Genomic DNA, 24150 nt, shown 5'->3' with positions numbered 1-24150 from the left:
AATGGCTGATAACAGAAAGAAATAGACTGACAGCGGCATGGGGAATGGCTGATAACAGAGAGAAATAGACTGACAGCAGGATGGGGATTGGCTGTTAACAGAGAGAAATAGACTGACAGCAGGACAGGGGAATGGCTGATAACAGAGAGAAATAGACAGAATGCAGGACGGGGAATGGCTGATAACAGAGAGAAATAGACTGACAGCAGGACGGGGAATGGCTGATAACAGAGAGAAATAGACTGACAGCGGGACGGGGAATGACTGATAACAGAGAGAAATAGACAGAATGCAGGACGGGGAATGGCTGATAACAGAGAGAAATAGACTGACAGCGGGACGGGGAATGGCTGATAACAGAGAGAAATAGACAGAATGCAGGACGGGGAATGGCTGATAACAGAGAGAAATAGACTGACAGCAGGACGGGGAATGGCTGATAACAGAGAGAAATAGACTGACAGCAGGACAGGGGAGTGGCTGATAACAGAAAGAAATAGACTGACAACAGGATGGGGAATGGCTGATAACAGAGAGGAATAGACTGACAACAGGACGGGGGAATGGCTGATAACAGAGAGAAATAGACTGACAGCAGGACAGGGGAATGGCTGATAACAGAGAGAATAGACTGACAGCAGGACAGGGTAATGGCTGATAACAGAGAGAAATAGACTGACAGCGGCATGAGGAATGGCTGATAACAGAGAGAAATAGACTGACAGCAGGACAAGGATTGGCTGATAACAGAGAGAAATAGACTGACAGCAGGACAGGGGAGTGGCTGATAACAGAAAGATATAGACTGACAGCAGGATGGGGAATGGCTGATAACAGAGAGGAATAGACTGACAACAGGACGGGGGAATGGCTGATAACAGAGAGAAATAGACTTACAGCAGGACAGGGGAATGGCTGATAACAGAGAGAATAGACTGACAGCAGGACAGGGTAATGGCTGATAACAGAGAGAAATAGACTGACAGCGGCATGGGGAATGGCTGATAACAGAGAGAAATAGACTGACAGCAGGACAAGGATTGGCTGATAACAGAGAGAAATAGACTGACAGTAGGACAGGGGAATGGCTGATAACAGAGAGAAGTAGACTGACAGCAGGATGGGGAATGGCTGATAACAGAGAGAATAGACTGACAGCAGGACGGGGGAATGGCAGATAACAGAAAGAAATAGACTGACAGCAGGACGGGGGAATGGCTGATAAGAGAGAGAAATAGACTGACAGCAGGACAGGGGAGTGGCTGATAACAGAAAGAAATAGACTGACAGCAGGACGGGAATGGCTGAAAACAGAGAAATAGACTGACAGCAGGACAAGGGAATGGCTGATAACAGAGAGAAATAGACTGACAGCAGGACAAGGGAATGGCTGATAACAGAGAGAAATAGACTGACAGCAGGACAAGGATTGGCTGATAACAGAGAGAAATAGACTGACAGTAGGACAGGGAATGGCTGATAACAGAGAGAATAGACTGACAGCAGGACGGGGAATGGCTGATAACAGAGAGAAATAGACTGAACACAGGACAGGGGAATGGCTGATAACAGAGAAATAGACTGACAGCGGGATGGGGAATGGCTGATAACAGATAGAAATAGACTGACAGCGGGATGGGTAATGGCTGATAACAGAGAGAATAGACTGACAGCAGGGCAGGGGAATGGCTGATAACAGAGAGAAATAGACTGACAGCGGCATGAGGAATGGCTGATAACAGAGAGAAATAGACTGACAGCAGGACAAGGATTGGCTGATAACAGAGAGAAATAGACTGACAGCAGGACAGGGGAGTGGCTGATAACAGAAAGATATAGACTGACAGCAGGATGGGGAATGGCTGATAACAGAGAGGAATAGACTGACAACAGGACGGGGGAATGGCTGATAACAGAGAGAAATAGACTGACAGCAGGACAAGGATTGGCTGATAACAGAGAGAAATAGACTGACAGCAGGACAGGGGAATGGCTGATAACAGAACGAAATAGACTTACAGCGGCATGGGGAATGGCTGATAACAGAGAGAAATAGACTGACAGCAGGACAAGGATTGGCTGATAACAGAGAGAAATAGACTGACAGCAGGAAAGGGGAATGGCTGATAACAGAGAGAAATAGACTGACAGCAGGACAGGGGAATGGCTGATAACAGAGAGAAGTAGACTGACAGCAGGACAAGGATTAGCTGATAACAGAGAGAAATATACTGACAGTAGGACAAGGATTGGCTGATAACAGAGAGAAATAGACTGAGAGCAGGACTTGGGAATGGCTGATAACAGAGAGAAATAGACAGAATGCAGGACGGGGAATGGCTGATAACAGAGAAGAATAGACTGACAGCAGGACGGGGGAATGGCTGATAACAGAGAGAAATAGACTGACAGCAGGACAAGGGAATGGCTGACAACAGAGAGAAATAGACTGACAGCGGCATGGGGAATGGCTGATAACAGAGAGAAATAGACTGACAGCAGGACAAGGATTGGCTGATAACAGAGAGAAATAGACTGACAGCAGGACGGGGAATGGCTGATAACAGAGAGAAATAGACTGACAGCAGGGCTGGGGAATGGCTGACAACAGAGAGAAATAGACTGACAGCAGGACGGGGGAACGGCTGATAACAGAGATAAATAGACTGACAGCAGGACAAGGGAATGGCTGATAACAGAGAGAAATAGACTGACAGCAGGACGGGGAATGGCTGATAACAGAGAGAAATAGACTGACAGCGGCATGGGGAATGGCTGATAACAGAGAGAAATAGACTGACAGCAGGACGGGGAATGGCTGATAACAGAGAGAAATAGACTGACAGCAGGGCGGGGGAATGGCTGATAACAGAGAAGTAGACTGACAGCAGGACAGGGGAATGGCTGATAACAGAGAGAAAAGACTGACAGCAGGACAGGGGAATGGCTGATAACAGAGGGAAATAGACTGAGAGCAGGACGAGGGAATGGCTGATAACAGAGAGAAATCGACTGACAGCAGGACAGGGGAATTGCTGATAACAGAGAGAAATAGACAGAATGCAGGACGGGGAATGGCTGACAACAGAGAGAAATAGACTGACAGCAGGACGGGGAACGGCTGATAACAGAGAGAAATAGACTCACAGCAGGACAGGGGAATGGCTGATAACAGAAAGAAATAGACTGACAGCAGGACAGGGGAATGGCTGATAACAGAGAGAAATAGACTGACGGCACGACGGGGAATGGCTGATAACAGAGAGAAATAGACTGACAGCAGGACGTGGGAATGGCTAATAACATAGAGAAATTTACTGACAGCAGGACAGGGAATGGCTGATAACAGAGAGAAATAGACTGACAGCAGGACGGGGGAATGGCTGATAACAGAGAGAATAGACTGACAGCAGGACAGGGAATGGCTGATAACAGAGAGAAATAGACAGACAACAGGGCGGGGAATGGCTAATAACAGAGAAATAGACTGACAGCAGGACTGGGAATGGCTGATAACAGAGAGAAATACACTGACAACAGGACGAAGGAATGGCTGATAACAGAGAGAAATAGACTGACAGCAGGACAAGGATTGGCTGATAACAGAGAGAAATAGACTGACAGCAGGACGGGAATGGCTGATAACAAAGAAATAGACTGACGGCACGACGGGGAATGGCTGATAACAGAGAGAAATAGACTGACGGCACGACGGGGAATGGCTGATAACAGAGAGAAATAGACTGACAGCAGGAACGGGATTGGCTGATAACAGAGAGAATAGACTGACAGCAGGACGGGGGAATGGCTAATAACAGAGAAATTTACTGACAGCAGGACAGGGAATGGCTGATAACAGAGAGAAATAGACTGACAGCAGGACGGGGGAATGGCTGATAACAGAGAGAAATAAACTGACAGCAGGACGGGGGAATGACTGATAACAGAGAGAATAGACTGACAGCAGGACAGGGGAATAGCTGATAACAGAGAGAAATAGACTGAACACAGGACAGGGGAATGGCTGATAACAGAGAGAATAGACTGAACACAGGACAGGGGAATGGCTGATAACAGAGAGAAATAGACTGACAGCGGGATGGGGAATGGCTGATAACAGAGAGAAATAGACTGACAGCGGGATGGGTAATGGCTGATAACAGAGAGAATAGACTGACAGCAGGGCAGGGGAATGGCTGATAATAGAGAGAAATAGACTGACAGCGGGACAGGGGAATGGCTGATAACAGAGAGAAATAGACTGACAGCAGGACGGGGGAATGGCTGATAACAGAGATAAATAGACTGACAGCAGGACGGGGGAATGGCTGATAACAGAGAGAAATAGACTGACAGCAGGACGGGGGAATGGCTGATAACAGAGAGATAAAGACTGACAGCAGGACGGGGGAATGGCTGATAAGAGAGAGAAATAGACTGACAGCAGGACGGGGGAATGGGTGATAGCAGAGAGAAAAAGACTGACAGCAGGACAGGGGAATGGCTGATAACACAGAGAAATAGACTGACAGCAGGACAGGGGAATGGCTGATAACAGAGAAATAGACAGAATGCAGGACGGGGAATGACTGATAACAGAGAGAAATAGACTGACAGCAGGACGGGGAATGACTGATAACACAGAGAAATAGACTGACAGCAGGACAGGGGAGTGGCTGATAACAGAAAGAAATAGACTGACAGCAGGACAGGGGAATGGCTGAAAACAGAGAGAAATAGACTGACAGCAGGATGGGGAATGGCTGATAACAGAGAAATAGACTGACAGCAGGACAGGGGAATGGCTGATAACAGAGAGAAATAGACTGAGAGCAGGACGAGGGAATGGCTGATAACAGAGAGAAATCGACTGACAGCAGGACTTGGGAATGGCTGATAACAGAGAGAAATAGACAGAATGCAGGACGAGGAATGGCTGATAACAGAGAGAAATAGACTGACAGCAGGACGGGGGAATGGCTGATAACAGAGAGAAATAGACTGACAGCAGGACGGGGGAATGGCTGATAACAGAGAGAAATAGACTGACAGCAGGACGGGGGAATGGCTGATAAGAGAGAGAAATAGACTGACAGCAGGATGGGGAGTGGCTGATAACAGAGAGAAATAGACTGACAGCAGGACAGGGGAGTGGCTGAAAACAGAGAGAAATAGACTGACAGCAGGATGGGGAATGGCTGATAACAGAGAGGAATAGACTGACAACAGGACGGGGGAATGGCTGATAACAGAGAGAAATAGACTGACAGCAGGACAAGGGAATGGCTGGAAACAGAGTGAAATAGACTGACAACAGGACGGGGGAATGGCTGATAACAGAGAGGAATAGACTGACAACAGGACGGGGGAATGGCTGATAACAGAGAGAAATAGACTGACAGCAGGACAAGGGAATGGCTGATAACAGAGAGAAATAGACTGACAGCGGCATGGGGAATGGCTGATAACAGAGAGAAATAGACTGACAGCAGGACAAGGATTGGCTGATAACAGAGAGAAATAGACTGACAGCAGGACAGGGGAATGGCTGATAACAGAGAGAAATAGACTGACAGCAGGATGGGGAATGGCTGATAACAGAGAGGAATAGACTGACAACAGGACGGGGGAATGGCTGATAACAGAGAGAAATAGACTGACAGCAGGACGGGGGAATGGCTGATAACAGAGATAAATAGACTGACAGCAGGACAGGGTAATGGCTGATAACAGAGAGAATAGACTGACAGCAGGACAAGGATTGGCTGATAACAGAGAGAAATAGACTGACAGCAGGACGGGGAATGGCTGATAACAGAGAGAAATAGACTGACAGCAGGGCGGGGGAATGGCTGATAACAGAGAAAATAGACTGACAGCAGGACTTGGGAATGGCTGATAACAGAGAGAAATAGACAGAATGCAGGACGGGGAATGGCTGATAACAGAGAGAAATAGACTGACAGCAGGACAAGGATTGGCTGATAACAGAGAGAAATAGACTGACAGCAGGACGGGGAATGGCTGATAACAGAGAGAAATAGACTGACAGCAATGCGGTGGAATGGCTGATAACAGAGAGAAATAGACTGACAACAGGACGGGGGAATGGCTGATAACAGAGAGAAATAGACTGACAGCAGGACAAGGTAATGGCTGATAACAGAGAGAATAGACTGACAGCAGGACGGGGGAATGGCAAATAACGGAGAGAATAGACTGACAGCAGGACGGGAGAATGGCTGATAACAGAGAGAAATAGACTGAGAGCAGGACGAGGGAATGGCTGATAACAGAGAAATCGACTGACAGCAGGACTTGGGAATGGCTGATAACAGAGACAAATAGACAGAATGCAGGACGGGGTATGGCTGATAACAGAGAGAAATAGTCTGACAGCAGGACGGGGAATGGCTGATAACAGAGAGAAATAGTCTGACAGCAGGACGGGGAATGGCTGATAACAGAGAGAAATAGACTGACAGCAGGACAGGGGAATGGCTGAAAACAGAGAGAAATAGACTGACAGCAGGATGGGGAATGGCTGATAACAGAGAGGAATAGACTGACAACAGGACGGGGGAATGGCTGATAACAGAGAGAAATAGACTGACAGCAGGACGGGGGAATGGCTGATAACAGAGATAAATAGACTGACAGCAGGACAAGGGAATGGCTGATAACAGAGAGAAATAGACTGACAGCAGGACGGGGAATGGCTGATAACAGAGAGAAATAGACTGACAGCAGGGCGGGGGAATGGCTAATAACAGAGAGAAGTAGACTGACCGCAGGACGGGGGAATGGCTGATAACAGAGAGAAATAGACAGAATGCAGGACGGGGAATGGCTGACAACAGAGAGAAATAGACTGACAGCAGGACAGGGTAATGGCTGATAACAGAGAGAATAGACTGACAGCAGGACGGGAGAATGGCTGATAACAGAGAGAAATAGACTGACAGCAGGAACGGGATTGGCTGATAACAGAGAGAAATAGACTGACAGCAGGACAGGGGAATGGCTGATAACAGAGAATACACTGACAGCAGGACGTGGGAATGGCTAATAACAGAGAAATTTACTGACAGCAGGACAGGGAATGGCTGATAACAGAGAGAATTGACTGACAGCAGGACGGGGAATGGCTGATAACAGAGAGAAATAGACTGACAGCAGGACTGGGGAATGGCTGATAACAGAAAGAAATAGACTGACAGCGGCATGGGGAATGGCTGATAACAGAGAGAAATAGACTGACAGCAGGATGGGGATTGGCTGTTAACAGAGAGAAATAGACTGACAGCAGGACAGGGGAATGGCTGATAACAGAGAGAAATAGACAGAATGCAGGACGGGGAATGGCTGATAACAGAGAGAAATAGACTGACAGCAGGACGGGGAATGGCTGATAACAGAGAGAAATAGACTGACAGCGGGACGGGGAATGACTGATAACAGAGAGAAATAGACAGAATGCAGGACGGGGAATGGCTGATAACAGAGAGAAATAGACTGACAGCGGGACGGGGAATGGCTGATAACAGAGAGAAATAGACAGAATGCAGGACGGGGAATGGCTGATAACAGAGAGAAATAGACTGACAGCAGGACGGGGAATGGCTGATAACAGAGAGAAATAGACTGACAGCAGGACAGGGGAGTGGCTGATAACAGAAAGAAATAGACTGACAACAGGATGGGGAATGGCTGATAACAGAGAGGAATAGACTGACAACAGGACGGGGGAATGGCTGATAACAGAGAGAAATAGACTGACAGCAGGACAGGGGAATGGCTGATAACAGAGAGAATAGACTGACAGCAGGACAGGGTAATGGCTGATAACAGAGAGAAATAGACTGACAGCGGCATGAGGAATGGCTGATAACAGAGAGAAATAGACTGACAGCAGGACAAGGATTGGCTGATAACAGAGAGAAATAGACTGACAGCAGGACAGGGGAGTGGCTGATAACAGAAAGATATAGACTGACAGCAGGATGGGGAATGGCTGATAACAGAGAGGAATAGACTGACAACAGGACGGGGGAATGGCTGATAACAGAGAGAAATAGACTTACAGCAGGACAGGGGAATGGCTGATAACAGAGAGAATAGACTGACAGCAGGACAGGGTAATGGCTGATAACAGAGAGAAATAGACTGACAGCGGCATGGGGAATGGCTGATAACAGAGAGAAATAGACTGACAGCAGGACAAGGATTGGCTGATAACAGAGAGAAATAGACTGACAGTAGGACAGGGGAATGGCTGATAACAGAGAGAAGTAGACTGACAGCAGGATGGGGAATGGCTGATAACAGAGAGAATAGACTGACAGCAGGACGGGGGAATGGCAGATAACGGAGAGAATAGACTGACAGCGGGACGGGGAATGACTGATAACAGAGAGAAATCGACTGACAGCAGGACTTGGGAATGGCTGATAACAGAGAGAAATAGACTGACAGCAGGACGGGGGAATGGCTGATAAGAGAGAGAAATAGACTGACAGCAGGACAGGGGAGTGGCTGATAACAGAAAGAAATAGACTGACAGCAGGACGGGAATGGCTGAAAACAGAGAAATAGACTGACAGCAGGACAAGGGAATGGCTGATAACAGAGAGAAATAGACTGACAGCAGGACAAGGGAATGGCTGATAACAGAGAGAAATAGACTGACAGCAGGACAAGGATTGGCTGATAACAGAGAGAAATAGACTGACAGTAGGACAGGGAATGGCTGATAACAGAGAGAATAGACTGACAGCAGGACGGGGAATGGCTGATAACAGAGAGAAATAGACTGAACACAGGACAGGGGAATGGCTGATAACAGAGAAATAGACTGACAGCGGGATGGGGAATGGCTGATAACAGATAGAAATAGACTGACAGCGGGATGGGTAATGGCTGATAACAGAGAGAATAGACTGACAGCAGGGCAGGGGAATGGCTGATAACAGAGAGAAATAGACTGACAGCGGCATGAGGAATGGCTGATAACAGAGAGAAATAGACTGACAGCAGGACAAGGATTGGCTGATAACAGAGAGAAATAGACTGACAGCAGGACAGGGGAGTGGCTGATAACAGAAAGATATAGACTGACAGCAGGATGGGGAATGGCTGATAACAGAGAGGAATAGACTGACAACAGGACGGGGGAATGGCTGATAACAGAGAGAAATAGACTTACAGCAGGACAGGGGAATGGCTGATAACAGAGAGAATAGACTGACAGCAGGACAGGGTAATGGCTGATAACAGAGAGAAATAGACTGACAGCGGCATGGGGAATGGCTGATAACAGAGAGAAATAGACTGACAGCAGGACAAGGATTGGCTGATAACAGAGAGAAATAGACTGACAGTAGGACAGGGGAATGGCTGATAACAGAGAGAAGTAGACTGACAGCAGGATGGGGAATGGCTGATAACAGAGAGAATAGACTGACAGCAGGACGGGGGAATGGCAGATAACGGAGAGAATAGACTGACAGCGGGACGGGGAATGACTGATAACAGAGAGAAATCGACTGACAGCAGGACTTGGGAATGGCTGATAACAGAGAGAAATAGACTGACAGCAGGAAGGGGGAATGGCTGATAACAGAAAGAAATAGACTGACAGCAGGACGGGGGAATGGCTGATAAGAGAGAGAAATAGACTGACAGCAGGACAGGGGAGTGGCTGATAACAGAAAGAAATAGACTGACAGCAGGACGGGAATGGCTGAAAACAGAGAAATAGACTGACAGCAGGACAAGGGAATGGCTGATAACAGAGAGAAATAGACTGACAGCAGGACAAGGGAATGGCTGATAACAGAGAGAAATAGACTGACAGCAGGACAAGGATTGGCTGATAACAGAGAGAAATAGACTGACAGTAGGACAGGGAATGGCTGATAACAGAGAGAATAGACTGACAGCAGGACGGGGAATGGCTGATAACAGAGAGAAATAGACTGAACACAGGACAGGGGAATGGCTGATAACAGAGAAATAGACTGACAGCGGGATGGGGAATGGCTGATAACAGAGAGAAATAGACTGACAGCGGGATGGGTAATGGCTGATAACAGAGAGAATAGACTGACAGCAGGGCAGGGGAATGGCTGATAACAGAGAGAAATAGACTGACAGCGGGACAGGGGAATGGCTGATAACAGAGAGAAATAGACTCACAGCAGGACGGGGGAATGGCTGATAACAGAGAGAAATCGACTGACAGCAGGACTTGGGAATGGCTGATAACAGAGAGAAATAGACAGAATGCAGGACGAGGAATGGCTGATAACAGAGAGAAATAGACTGACAGCAGGACGGGGGAATGGCTGATAACAGAGAAATAGACTGACAGCAGGACGGGGAATGGCTGATAAGAGAGAGAAATAGACTGACAGCAGGATGGGGAGTGGCTGATAACAGAGAGAAATAGACTGACAGCAGGACAGGGGAGTGGCTGATAACAGAAAGAAATAGACTGACAGCAGGACAGGGGAATGGCTGAAAACAGAGAGAAATAGACTGACAGCAGGATGGGGAATGGCTGATAACAGAGAGAAATAGACTGACAGCAGGACAAGGGAATGGCTGAAAACAGAGAGAAATAGACTGACAGCAGGATGGGGAATGGCTGATAACAGAGAGGAATAGACTGACAACAGGACGGGGGAATGGCTGATAACAGAGAGAAATAGACTGACAGCAGGACAAGGATTGGCTGATAACAGAGAGAAATAGACTGACAGTAGGACAGGGGAATGGCTGATAACAGAGAGAAATAGACTGACAGCAGGATGGGGAATGGCTGATAACAGAGAGGAATAGACTGACAACAGGACGGGGGAATGGCTGATAACAGAGAGGAATAGACTGACAGCAGGACAGGGTAATGGCTGATAACAGAGAGAATAGACTGACAGCAGGACGGGGGAATGGCTAATAACAGAAATTTACTGACAGCAGGACAGGGAATGGCTGATAACAGAGAGAAATAGACAGACAACAGGGCGGGGAATGGCTGATAACAGAGAAATAGACTGACAGCAGGACGGGAATGGCTGATAACAGAGAAATTTACTGACAGCAGGACAGGGAATGGCTGATAACAGAGAGAAATAGACTGACAGCAGGACAGGGAATGGCTGATAACAGAGAGAAATAGACAGACAACAGGGCGGGGAATGGCTGATAACAGAGAAATAGACTGACAGCAGGACGGGAATGGCTGATAACAGAGAAATTTACTGACAGCAGGACAGGGAATGGCTGATAACAGAGAGAAATAGACTGACAGCAGGACAGGGAATGGCTGATAACAGAGAGAATAGACTGACAGCAGGACGGGGAATGGCTGATAACAGAGAGAAATAGACAGACAACAGGGCGGGGAATGGCTGATAACAGAGAAATAGACTGACAGCAGGACGGGAATGGCTGATAACAGAGAGAAATAGACTGACAGCAGGACGGGGAATGGTTGATAACAAAGATAATAGACTGACAGCAGGACAGGGGAATAGCTGATAACAGAGAAATAGACTGACAGCGGGATGGGGAATGGCTGAGAACAGAGAGAATAGACTGACAGCAGGGCAGGTGAATGGCTGATAACAGAGAGAAATAGACTGACAGCGGGATGGGGAATGGCTGATAACAGAGAGAAATAGACTGACAGCGGGATGGGGAATGGCTGATAACAGAGAGAAATAGACTGACAGCGGGACAAGGAATGGCTGATAACAGAGAGAAATAGACTGACAGCAGGACAGGGGAATGGCTGATAACAGAACGAAATAGACTGACAGCGGCATGGGGAATGGCTGATAACAGAGAGAAATAGACTGACAGCAGGACAAGGATTGGCTGATAACAGAGAGAAATAGACTGACAGCAGAAAAGGGGAATGGCTGATAACAGAGAGAAATAGACAGAATGCAGGACGGGGAATGGCTGATAACAGAGAAATAGACTGACAGCAGGACGGGGAATGGCTGATAACAGAGAGAAATAGACTGACATCAGGACAGGGGAATGGCTGATAACACATAGAAATAGACTGACAGCAGGACAGGGGAGTGGCTGATAACACAGAGAAATAGACTGACAGCAGGACAGGGGAGTGGCTGATAACACAGAGAAATAGACTGACAGCAGGACAGGGGAATGGCTGATAACAGAGAGAAATAGACTGACAGCGGCATGGGGAATGGCTGATAACAGAGAGAAATAGACTGACAGCAGGACAAGGATTGGCTGATAACAGAGAGAAATAGACTGACAGCGGGACGGGGAATGACTGATAACACAGAGAAATAGACTGACAGCAGGACAGGGGAGTGGCTGATAACAGAAAGAAATAGACTGACAGTAGGACAGGGGAATGGCTGAAAACAGAGAGAAATAGACTGACAGCAGGATGGGGAATGGCTGATAACAGAGATAAATAGACTGAAAGCAGGACGGGGAATGGCTGATAACAGAGAGAAATAGACTGACAGCGGCATGGGGAATGGCTGATAACAGAGAGAAATAGACTGACAGCAGGACAAGGATTGGCTGATAACAGAGAGAAATAGACTGACAGCAGGATGGGGATTGGCTGTTAACAGAGAGAAATAGACTGACAGCAGGACAGGGGAATGGCTGATAACAGAGAGAAATAGACTGACAGCAGGACAAGGATTAGCTGATAACAGAGAGAAATATACTGACAGTAGGACAAGGATTGGCTGATAACAGAGAGAAATAGACTGAGAGCAGGACTTGGGAATGGCTGATAACAGAGAGAAATAGACAGAATGCAGGACGGGGAATGGCTGATAACAGAGAGGAATAGACTGACAACAGGACGGGGGAATGGCTGATAACAGAGAGAAATAGACTGACAGCAGGACGGGGGAATGGCTGATAACAGAGATAAATAGACTGACAGCAGGACAAGGGAATGGCTGACAACAGAGAGAAATAGACTGACAGCGGCATGGGGAATGGCTGATAACAGAGCGAAATAGACTGACAGCAGGACAAGGATTGGCTGATAACAGAGAGAAATCGACTGACAGCAGGACGGGGAATGGCTGATAACAGAGAGAAATAGACTGACAGCAGGGCTGGGGAATGGCTGACAACAGAGAGAAATAGACTGACAGCAGGACGGGGGAATGGCTGATAACAGAGATAAATAGACTGACAGCAGGACAAGGGAATGGCTGATAACAGAGAGAAATAGACTGACAGCAGGACGGGGAATGGCTGATAACAGAGAGAAATAGACTGACAACGGCATGGGGAATGGCTGATAACAGAGAGAAATAGACTGACAGCAGGACGGGGAATGGCTGATAACAGAGAGAAATAGACTGACAGCAGGGCGGGGGAATGGCTGATAACAGAGAAGTAGACTGACAGCAGGACGGGAATGGCTGATAACAGAGAGAAAAGACTGACAGCAGGACAGGGGAATGGCTGATAACAGAGGGAAATAGACTGAGAGCAGGACGAGGGAATGGCTGATAACAGAGAGAAATCGACTGACAGCAGGACAGGGGAATGGCTGATAACAGAGAGAAATAGACAGAATGCAGGACGGGGAATGGCTGACAACAGAGAGAAATAGACTGACAGCAGGACGGGGAACGGCTGATAACAGAGAGAAATAGACTGACAGCAGGACAGGGGAATGGCTGATAACAGAAAGAAATAGACTGACAGCAGGACAGGGGAATGGCTGATAACAGAGAGAAATAGACTGACGGCACGACGAGGAATGGCTGATAACAGAGAGAAATAGACTGACAGCAGGACGTGGGAATGGCTAATAACATAGAGAAATTTACTGACAGCAGGACAGGGAATGGCTGATAACAGAGAGAAATAGACTGACAGCAGGACGGGGGAATGGCTGATAACAGAGAGAATAGACAGACAGCAGGACAGGGAATGGCTGATAACAGAGAGAAATAGACAGACAACAGGGCGGGGAATGGCTAATAACAGAGAAATAGACTGACAGCAGGACTGGGAATGGCTGATAACAGAGAGGAATACACTGACAACAGGACGGGGGAATGGCTGATAACAGAGAGAAATAGACTGACAGCAGGACAAGGATTGGCTGATAACAGAGAGAAATAGACTGACAGCAGGACGGGAATGGCTGATAACAAAGAAATAGACTGACGGCACGACGGGGAATGGCTGATAACAGAGAGAAATAGACTGACGGCACGACGGGGAATGGCTGATAACAGAGAGAATAGACTGACAGCAGGACGGGGGAATGGCTAATAACTGAGAAATTTACTGACAGCAGGACGGGGGAATGGCTGATAACAGAGAAATAGACTGAACACAGGACAGGGGAATGGCTGATAACAGAGAGAATAGACTGACAGCAGGACAGGAGAATGGCTGATAACAGAGAAATAGACTGACAGCGGGATGGGGAATGGCTGATAACAGAGAGAAATAGACTGACAGCGGGATGGGGAATGGCTGATAACAGAGAGAAATAGACTGACAGCGGGATGGGTAATGGCTGATAACAGAGAGAATAGACTGACAGCAGGGCAGGGGAATGGCTGATAATAGAGAGAAATAGACTGACAGCGGGACAGGGGAATGGCTGATAACAGAGAGAAATAGACTGACAGCAGGACGGGGGAATGGCTGATAACAGAGAGAAATAGACTGACAGCAGGACGGGGGAATGGCTGATAACAGAGAGAAATAGACTGACAGCAGGACGGGGGAATGGCTGATAACAGAGAGAAAAAGACTGACAGCAGGACGGGGGAATGGCTGATAAGAGAGAGAAATAGACTGACAGCAGGACGGGGGAATGGCTGATAACAGAGAAATAGACAGAATGCAGGACGGGGAATGACTGATAACAGAGAGAAATAGACTGACAGCAGGACGGGGAATGACTGATAACACAGAGAAATAGACTAACAGCAGGACAGGGGAGTGGCTGATAACGGAAAGAAATAGACTGACAGCAGGACAGGGGAATGGCTGAAAACAGAGAGAAATAGACTGACAGCAGGATGGGGAATGGCTGATAACAGAGAAATAGACTGACAGCAGGACAGGGGAATGGCTGATAACAGAGAGAAATAGACTGAGAGCAGGACGAGGGAATGGCTGATAACAGAGAGAAATCGACTGACAGCAGGACTTGGGAATGGCTGATAACAGAGAGAAATAGACAGAATGCAGGACGAGGAATGGCTGATAACAGAGAGAAATAGACTGACAGCAGGACGGGGGAATGGCTGATAACAGAGAGAAATAGACTGACAGCAGGACGGGGGAATGGCTGATAACAGAGAGAAATAGACTGACAGCAGGACGGGGGAATGGCTGATAAGAGAGAGAAATAGACTGACAGCAGGATGGGGAGTGGCTGATAACAGAGAGAAATAGACTGACAGCAGGACAGGGGAGTGGCTGAAAACAGAGAGAAATAGACTGACAGCAGGATGGGGAATGGCTGATAACAGAGAGGAATAGACTGACAACAGGACGGGGGAATGGCTGATAACAGAGAGAAATAGACTGACAGCAGGACAAGGGAATGGCTGAAAACAGAGTGAAATAGACTGACAACAGGACGGGGGAATGGCTGATAACAGAGAGGAATAGACTGACAACAGGACGGGGGAATGGCTGATAACAGAGAGAAATAGACTGACAGCAGGACAAGGGAATGGCTGATAACAGAGAGAAATAGACTGACAGCGGCATGGGGAATGGCTGATAACAGAGAGAAATAGACTGACAGCAGGACAAGGATTGGCTGATAACAGAGAGAAATAGACTGACAGCAGGACAGGGGAATGGCTGATAACAGAGAGAAATAGACTGACAGCAGGATGGGGAATGGCTGATAACAGAGAGGAATAGACTGACAACAGGACGGGGGAATGGCTGATAACAGAGAGAAATAGACTGACAGCAGGACGGGGGAATGGCTGATAACAGAGATAAATAGACTGACAGCAGGACAGGGTAATGGCTGATAACAGAGAGAATAGACTGACAGCAGGACGGGGGAATGGCTAATAACAGAAATTTACTGACAGCAGGACAGGGAATGGCTGATAACAGAGAGAAATAGACTGACAGCAGGAACGGGATTGGCTGATAACAGAGAGAAATAGACTGACAACAGGACAGGGGAATGGCTGATAACAGAGAAATAGACTGACAGCAGGACGGGAATGGCTGATAACAGAGAAATTTACTGACAGCAGGACAGGGAATGGCTGATAACAGAGAGAATAGACTAACAGCAGGACGGGGAATGGCTGATAACAGAGAGAAATAGACAGACAACAGGGCGGGGAATGGCTGATAACAGAGAGAATAGACTGACAGCAGGACGGGAATGGCTGATAACAAAGAGAAATAGACTGACAGCAGGACGGGGAATGGTTGATAACAAAGATAATAGACTGACAGCAGGACGGAGGAATGGCTGATAACAGAGAGAAATAAACTGACAGCAGGACGGGGGAATGACTGATAACAGAGAGAATAGACCGACAGCAGGACAGGGGAATAGCTGATAACAGAGAAATAGACTGACAGCGGGATAGGGGAATGGCTGATAACAGAACGAAATAGACTTACAGCGGCATGGGGAATGGCTGATAACAGAGAGAAATAGACTGACAGCAGGACAAGGATTGGCTGATAACAGAGAGAAATAGACTGAACACAGGACAGGGGAATGGCTGATAACAGAGAGAATAGACTGACAGCGGGATGGGGAATGGCTGATAACAGAGAAATAGACTGACAGCGGGATAGGTAATGGCTGATAACAGAGAGAAATAGACTGACAGCGGGACAGGGGAATGGCTGATAACAGAAAGAAATAGACTGACAGCGGGACAAGGAATGGCTGATAACAGAGAGAAATAGACTGACAGCAGGACAGGGGAATGGCTGATAACAGAACGAAATAGACTTACAGCGGCATGGGGAATGGCTGATAACAGAGAGAAATAGACTGACAGCAGGACAAGGATTGGCTGATAACAGAGAGAAATAGACTGACAGCAGGAAAGGGGAATGGCTGATAACAGAGAGAAATAGACTGACAGCAGGACAGGGGAATGGCTGATAACAGAGAGAAATAGACTGACAGCAGGACAAGGATTAGCTGATAACAGAGAGAAATATACTGACAGTAGGACAAGGATTGGCTGATAACAGAGAGAAATAGACTGAGAGCAGGACTTGGGAATGGCTGATAACAGAGAGAAATAGACAGAATGCAGGACGGGGAATGGCTGATAACAGAGAAGAATAGACTGACAGCAGGACGGGGGAATGGCTGATAACAGAGAGAAATAGACTGACAGCAGGACAAGGGAATGGCTGACAACAGAGAGAAATAGACTGACAGCGGCATGGGGAATGGCTGATAACAGAGAGAAATAGACTGACAGCAGGACAAGGATTGGCTGATAACAGAGAGAAATAGACTGACAGCAGGACGGGGAATGGCTGATAACAGAGAGAAATAGACTGACAGCAGGGCTGGGGAATGGCTGACAACAGAGAGAAATAGACTGACAGCAGGACGGGGGAACGGCTGATAACAGATATAAATAGACTGACAGCAGGACAAGGGAATGGCTGATAACAGAGAGAAATAGACTGACAGCAGGACGGGGAATGGCTGATAACAGAGAGAAATAGACTGACAGCGGCATGGGGAATGGCTGATAACAGAGAGAAATAGACTGACAGCAGGACGGGGAATGGCTGATAACAGAGAGAAATAGACTGACAGCAGGGCGGGGGAATGGCTGATAACAGAGAAGTAGACTGACAGCAGGACGGGAATGGCTGATAACAGAGAGAAAAGACTGACAGCAGGACAGGGGAATGGCTGATAACAGAGGGAAATAGACTGAGAGCAGGACGAGGGAATGGCTGATAACAGAGAGAAATCGACTGACAGCAGGACAGGGGAATGGCTGATAACAGAGAGAAATAGACAGAATGCAGGACGGGGAATGGCTGACAACAGAGAGAAATAGACTGACAGCAGGACGGGGAACGGCTGATAACAGAGAGAAATAGACTCACAGCAGGACAGTGGAATGGCTGATAACAGAAAGAAATAGACTGACAGCAGGACAGGGGAATGGCTGATAACAGAGAGAAATAGACTGACGGCACGACGAGGAATGGCTGATAACAGAGAGAAATAGACTGACAGCAGGACGTGGGAATGGCTAATAACATAGAGAAATTTACTGACAGCAGGACAGGGAATGGCTGATAACAGAGAGAAATAGACTGACAGCAGGACGGGGGAATGGCTGATAACAGAGAGAATAGACTGACAGCAGGACAGGGAATGGCTGATAACAGAGAGAAATAGACAGACAACAGGGCGGGGAATGGCTAATAACAGAGAAATAGACTGACAGCAGGACTGGGAATGGCTGATAACAGAGAGGAATACACTGACAACAGGACGGGGGAATGGCTGATAACAGAGAGAAATAGACTGACAGCAGGACAAGGATTGGCTGATAACAGAGAGAAATAGACTGACAGCAGGACGGGAATGGCTGATAACAAAGAAATAGACTGACGGCACGACGGGGAATGGCTGATAACAGAGAGAAATAGACTGACAGCAGGACAAGGATTGGCTGATAACAGAGAGAAATAGACTGACAGCAGGACAGGGGAGTGGCTGAAAACAGAGAGAAATAGACTGACAACAGGACGGGGGAATGGCTGATAACAGAGAGGAATAGACTGACAACAGGACGGGGGAATGGCTGATAACAGAGAGAAATAGACTGACAGCAGGACAAGGGAATGGCTGATAACAGAGAGAAATAGACTGACAGCGGCATGGGGAATGGCTGATAACAGAGAGAAATAGACTGACAGCAGGACAAGGATTGGCTGATAACAGAGAGAAATAGACTGACAGCAGGACAGGGGAATGGCTGATAACAGAGAGAAATAGACTGACAGCAGGATGGGGAATGGCTGATAATAGAGAGGAATAGACTGACAACAGGACGGGGGAATGGCTGATAACAGAGAGAAATAGACTGACAGCAGGACGGGGGAATGGCTGAAAACAGAGTGAAATAGACTGACAACAGGACGGGGGAATGGCTGATAACAGAGAGGAATAGACTGACAACAGGACGGGGGAATGGCTGATAACAGAGAGAAATAGACTGACAGCAGGACAAGGGAATGGCTGATAACAGAGAGAAATAGACTGACAGCGGCATGGGGAATGGCTGATAACAGAGAGAAATAGACTGACAGCAGGACAGGGGAATGGCTGATAACAGAGAGAAATAGACTGACAGCAGGATGGGGAATGGCTGATAATAGAGAGGAATAGACTGACAACAGGACGGGGGAATGGCTGATAACAGAGAGAAATAGACTGACAGCAGGATGGGGAATGGCTGATAACAGAGAGGAATAGACTGACAACAGGACGGGGGAATGGCTGATAACAGAGAGAAATAGACTGACAGCAGGACAAGGGAATGGCTGAAAACAGAGTGAAATAGACTGACAACAGGACGGGGGAATGGCTGATAACAGAGAGGAATAGACTGACAACAGGACGGGGGAATGGCTGATAACAGAGAGAAATAGACTGACAGCAGGACAAGGGAATGGCTGATAACAGAGAGAAATAGACTGACAGCGGCATGGGGAATGGCTGATAACAGAGAGAAATAGACTGACAGCAGGACAAGGATTGGCTGATAACAGAGAGAAATAGACTGACAGCAGGACAGGGGAATGGCTGATAACAGAGAGAAATAGACTGACAGCAGGATGGGGAATGGCTGATAATAGAGAGGAATAGACTGACAACAGGACGGGGGAATGGCTGATAACAGAGAGAAATAGACTGACAGCAGGACGGGGGAATGGCTGATAACAGAGATAAATAGACTGACAGCAGGACAGGGTAATGGCTGATAACAGAGAGAATAGACTGACAGCAGGACGGGGGAATGGCTAATAACAGAAATTTACTGACAGCAGGACAGGGAATGGCTGATAACAGAGAGAAATAGACTGACAGCAGGAACGGGATTGGCTGATAACAGAGAGAAATAGACTGACAACAGGACAGGGGAATGGATGATAACAGAGAAATAGACTGACAGCAGGACGGGAATGGCTGATAACAGAGAAATTTACTGACAGCAGGACAGGGAATGGCTGATAACAGAGAGAATAGACTAACAGCAGGACGGGGAATGGCTGATAACAGAGAGAAATAGACAGACAACAGGGCGGGGAATGGCTGATAACAGAGAGAATAGACTGACAGCAGGACGGGAATGGCTGATAACAAAGAGAAATAGACTGACAGCAGGACGGGGAATGGTTGATAACAAAGATAATAGACTGACAGCAGGACGGAGGAATGGCTGATAACAGAGAGAAATAAACTGACAGCAGGACGGGGGAATGACTGATAACAGAGAGAATAGACCGACAGCAGGACAGGGGAATAGCTGATAACAGAGAGAAATAGACTGAACACAGGACAGGGGAATGGCTGATAACAGAGAGAATAGACTGACAGCGGGATGGGGAATGGCTGATAACAGAGAAATAGACTGACAGCGGGATAGGTAATGGCTGATAACAGAGAGAAATAGACTGACAGCGGGACAGGGGAATGGCTGATAACAGAAAGAAATAGACTGACAGCGGGACAAGGAATGGCTGATAACAGAGAGAAATAGACTGACAGCAGGACAGGGGAATGGCTGATAACAGAACGAAATAGACTTACAGCGGCATGGGGAATGGCTGATAACAGAGAGAAATAGACTGACAGCAGGACAAGGATTGGCTGATAACAGAGAGAAATAGACTGACAGCAGGAAAGGGGAATGGCTGATAACAGAGAGAAATAGACTGACAGCAGGACAGGGGAATGGCTGATAACAGAGAGAAATAGACTGACAGCAGGACAAGGATTAGCTGATAACAGAGAGAAATATACTGACAGTAGGACAAGGATTGGCTGATAACAGAGAGAAATAGACTGAGAGCAGGACGGGGAATGGCTGATAACAGAGAGAAATAGACTGACAGCAGGACGGGGAATGGCTGATAACAGAGAGAAATAGACTGACAGCGGGACGGGGAATGGCTGATAACAGAGAAATAGACTGACAGCAGGACAGGGGAATGGCTGATAACAGAGAGAAATAGACTGAGAGCAGGACGAGGGAATGGCTGATAACAGAGAGAAATCGACTGACAGCAGGACTTGGGAATGGCTGATAACAGAGAGAAATAGACAGAATGCAGGACGGGGAATGGCTGATAACAGAGAGAAATCGACTGACAGCAGGACGGGGAATGGCTGATAACAGAGAGAAATAGACTGACAGCAGGACAGGGGAGTGGCTGATAACAGAAAGAAATAGACTGACAGCAGGACGAGGGAATGGCTGAAAACAGAGAGAAATAGACTGACAGCAGGACGAGGGAATGGCTGATAACAGAGAGAAATCGACTGACAGCAGGACTTGGGAATGGCTGATAACAGAGAGAAATAGACAGAATGCAGGACGGGGAATGGCTGACAACAGAGAGAAATAGACTGACAGCAGGACAAGGATTGGCTGATAACAGAGAGAAATAGACTGACAGCAGGACAAGGATTGGCTGATAACAGAGAGAAATAGACTGACAGCAGGACGGGGAATGGCTGATAACAGAGAGAAATAGACTGACAGCAGGACAAGGGAATGGCTGATAACAGAGAGAAATAGACTGACAGCGGCATGGGGAATGGCTGATAACAGAGAGAAATAGACTGACAGCAGGATGGGGAATGGCTGATAACAGAGAGAAATAGACTGACAGCAGGACAAGGGAATGGCTGATAACAGAGAGAAATAGACTGACAGCGGCATGGGGAATGGCTGATAACAGAGAGAAATAAACTGACAGCAGGATGGGGAATGGCTGATAACAGAGAGAAATAGACTGACAGCAGGATGGGGATTGGCTGTTAACAGAGAGAAATAGACTGACAGCAGGACAGGGGAATGGCTGATAACAGAGAGAAATAGACTGACAGCAGGACAGGGGAATGGCTGATAACAGAGAGAAATAGACTGACAGCAGGACGGGGGAATGGCTGATAACAGAGAGAAATAGACTGACAGCAGGACGAGGGAATGGCTGATAACAGAGAGAAATCGACTGACAGCAGGACTTGGGGATGGCTGATAACAGAAAGAAATAGACAGAATGCAGGACGGGGAATGGCTGATAACAGAGAGAAATCGACTGACAGCAGGACGGGGAATGGCTGATAACAGAGAGAAATAGACTGACAGCAGGACAGGGGAGTGGCTGATAACAGAAAGAAATAGACTGACAGCAGGACAGGGGAATGGCTGATAACAGAGAGAAATAGACTGACAGCAGGATGAGGGAATGGCTGATAACAGAGAGAAATCGACTGACAGCAGGACTTGGGAATGGCTGATAACAGAGAGAAATAGACAGAATGCAGGACGGGGAATGGCTGACAACAGAGAGAAATAGACTGACAGCAGGACAAGGATTGGCTGATAACAGAGAGAAATAGACTGACAGCAGGACGGGGAATGGCTGATAACAGAGAGAAATAGACTGACAGCAGGGCGGGGGAATGGCTGATAACAGAGAAAATAGACTGACAGCAGGACTTGGGAATGGCTGATAACAGAGAGAAATAGACAGAATGCAGGACGGGGAATGGCTGATAACAGAGAGAAATAGACTGACAGCAGGACAAGGATTGGCTGATAACAGAGAGAAATAGACTGACAGCAGGACGGGGATTGGCTGATAACAGAGAGAAATAGACTGACAGCAATGCGGTGGAATGGCTGATAACAGAGAGAAATAGACTGACAACAGGACGGGGGAATGGCTGATAACAGAGAGAAATAGACTGACAGCAGGACAAGGTAATGGCTGATAACGGAGAGAATAGACTGACAGCAGGACGGGAGAATGGCTGATAACAGAGAGAAATAGACTGAGAGCAGGACGAGGGAATGGCTGATAACAGAGAAATCGACTGACAGCAGGACTTGGGAATGGCTGATAACAGAGACAAATAGACAGAATGCAGGACGGGGTATGGCTGATAACAGAGAGAAATAGTCTGACAGCAGGACGGGGAATGGCTGATAACAGAGAGAAATAGACTGACAGCGGGACGGGGAATGACTGATAACACAGAGAAATAGACTGACAGCAGGACAGGGGAGTGGCTGATAACAGAGAGAAATAGACTGACAGCAGGACAGGGGAATGGCTGAAAACAGAGAGAAATAGACTGACAGCAGGATGGGGAATGGCTGATAACAGAGAGGAATAGACTGACAACAGGACGGGGGAATGGCTGATAACAGAGAGAAATAGACTGACAGCAGGACGGGGGAATGGCTGATAACAGAGATAAATAGACTGACAGCAGGACAAGGGAATGGCTGATAACAGAGAGAAATAGACTGACAGCAGGACGGGGAATGGCTGATAACAGAGAGAAATAGACTGACAGCAGGGCGGGGGAATGGCTAATAACAGAGAGAAGTAGACTGACCGCAGGACGGGGGAATGGCTGATAACAGAGAGAAATAGACAGAATGCAGGACGGGGAATGGCTGACAACAGAGAGAAATAGACTGACAGCAGGACAGGGTAATGGCTGATAACAGAGAGAATAGACTGACAGCAGGACGGGAGAATGGCTGATAACAGAGAGAAATAGACTGACAGCAGGAATGGGATTGGCTGATAACAGAGAGAAATAGACTGACAGCAGGACAGGGGAATGGCTGATAACAGAGAGAATACACTGACAGCAGGAAGTGGGAATGGCTAATAACAGAGAAATTTACTGACAGCAGGACAGGGAATGGCTGATAACAGAGAGAATTGACTGACAGCAGGACGGGGAATGGCTGATAACAGAGAGAAATAGACTGACAGCAGGACTGGGGAATGGCTGATAACAGAAAGAAATAGACTGACAGCGGCATGGGGAATGGCTGATAATAGAGAGAAATAGACTGACAGCAGGATGGG

This window comes from Ranitomeya imitator, chromosome 3, assembly GCF_032444005.1.
Source record: "Ranitomeya imitator isolate aRanImi1 chromosome 3, aRanImi1.pri, whole genome shotgun sequence".
Classification (NCBI taxonomy): Eukaryota; Metazoa; Chordata; class Amphibia; order Anura; family Dendrobatidae; genus Ranitomeya; species Ranitomeya imitator.
This window is presented reverse-complemented; position numbering follows the sequence as displayed.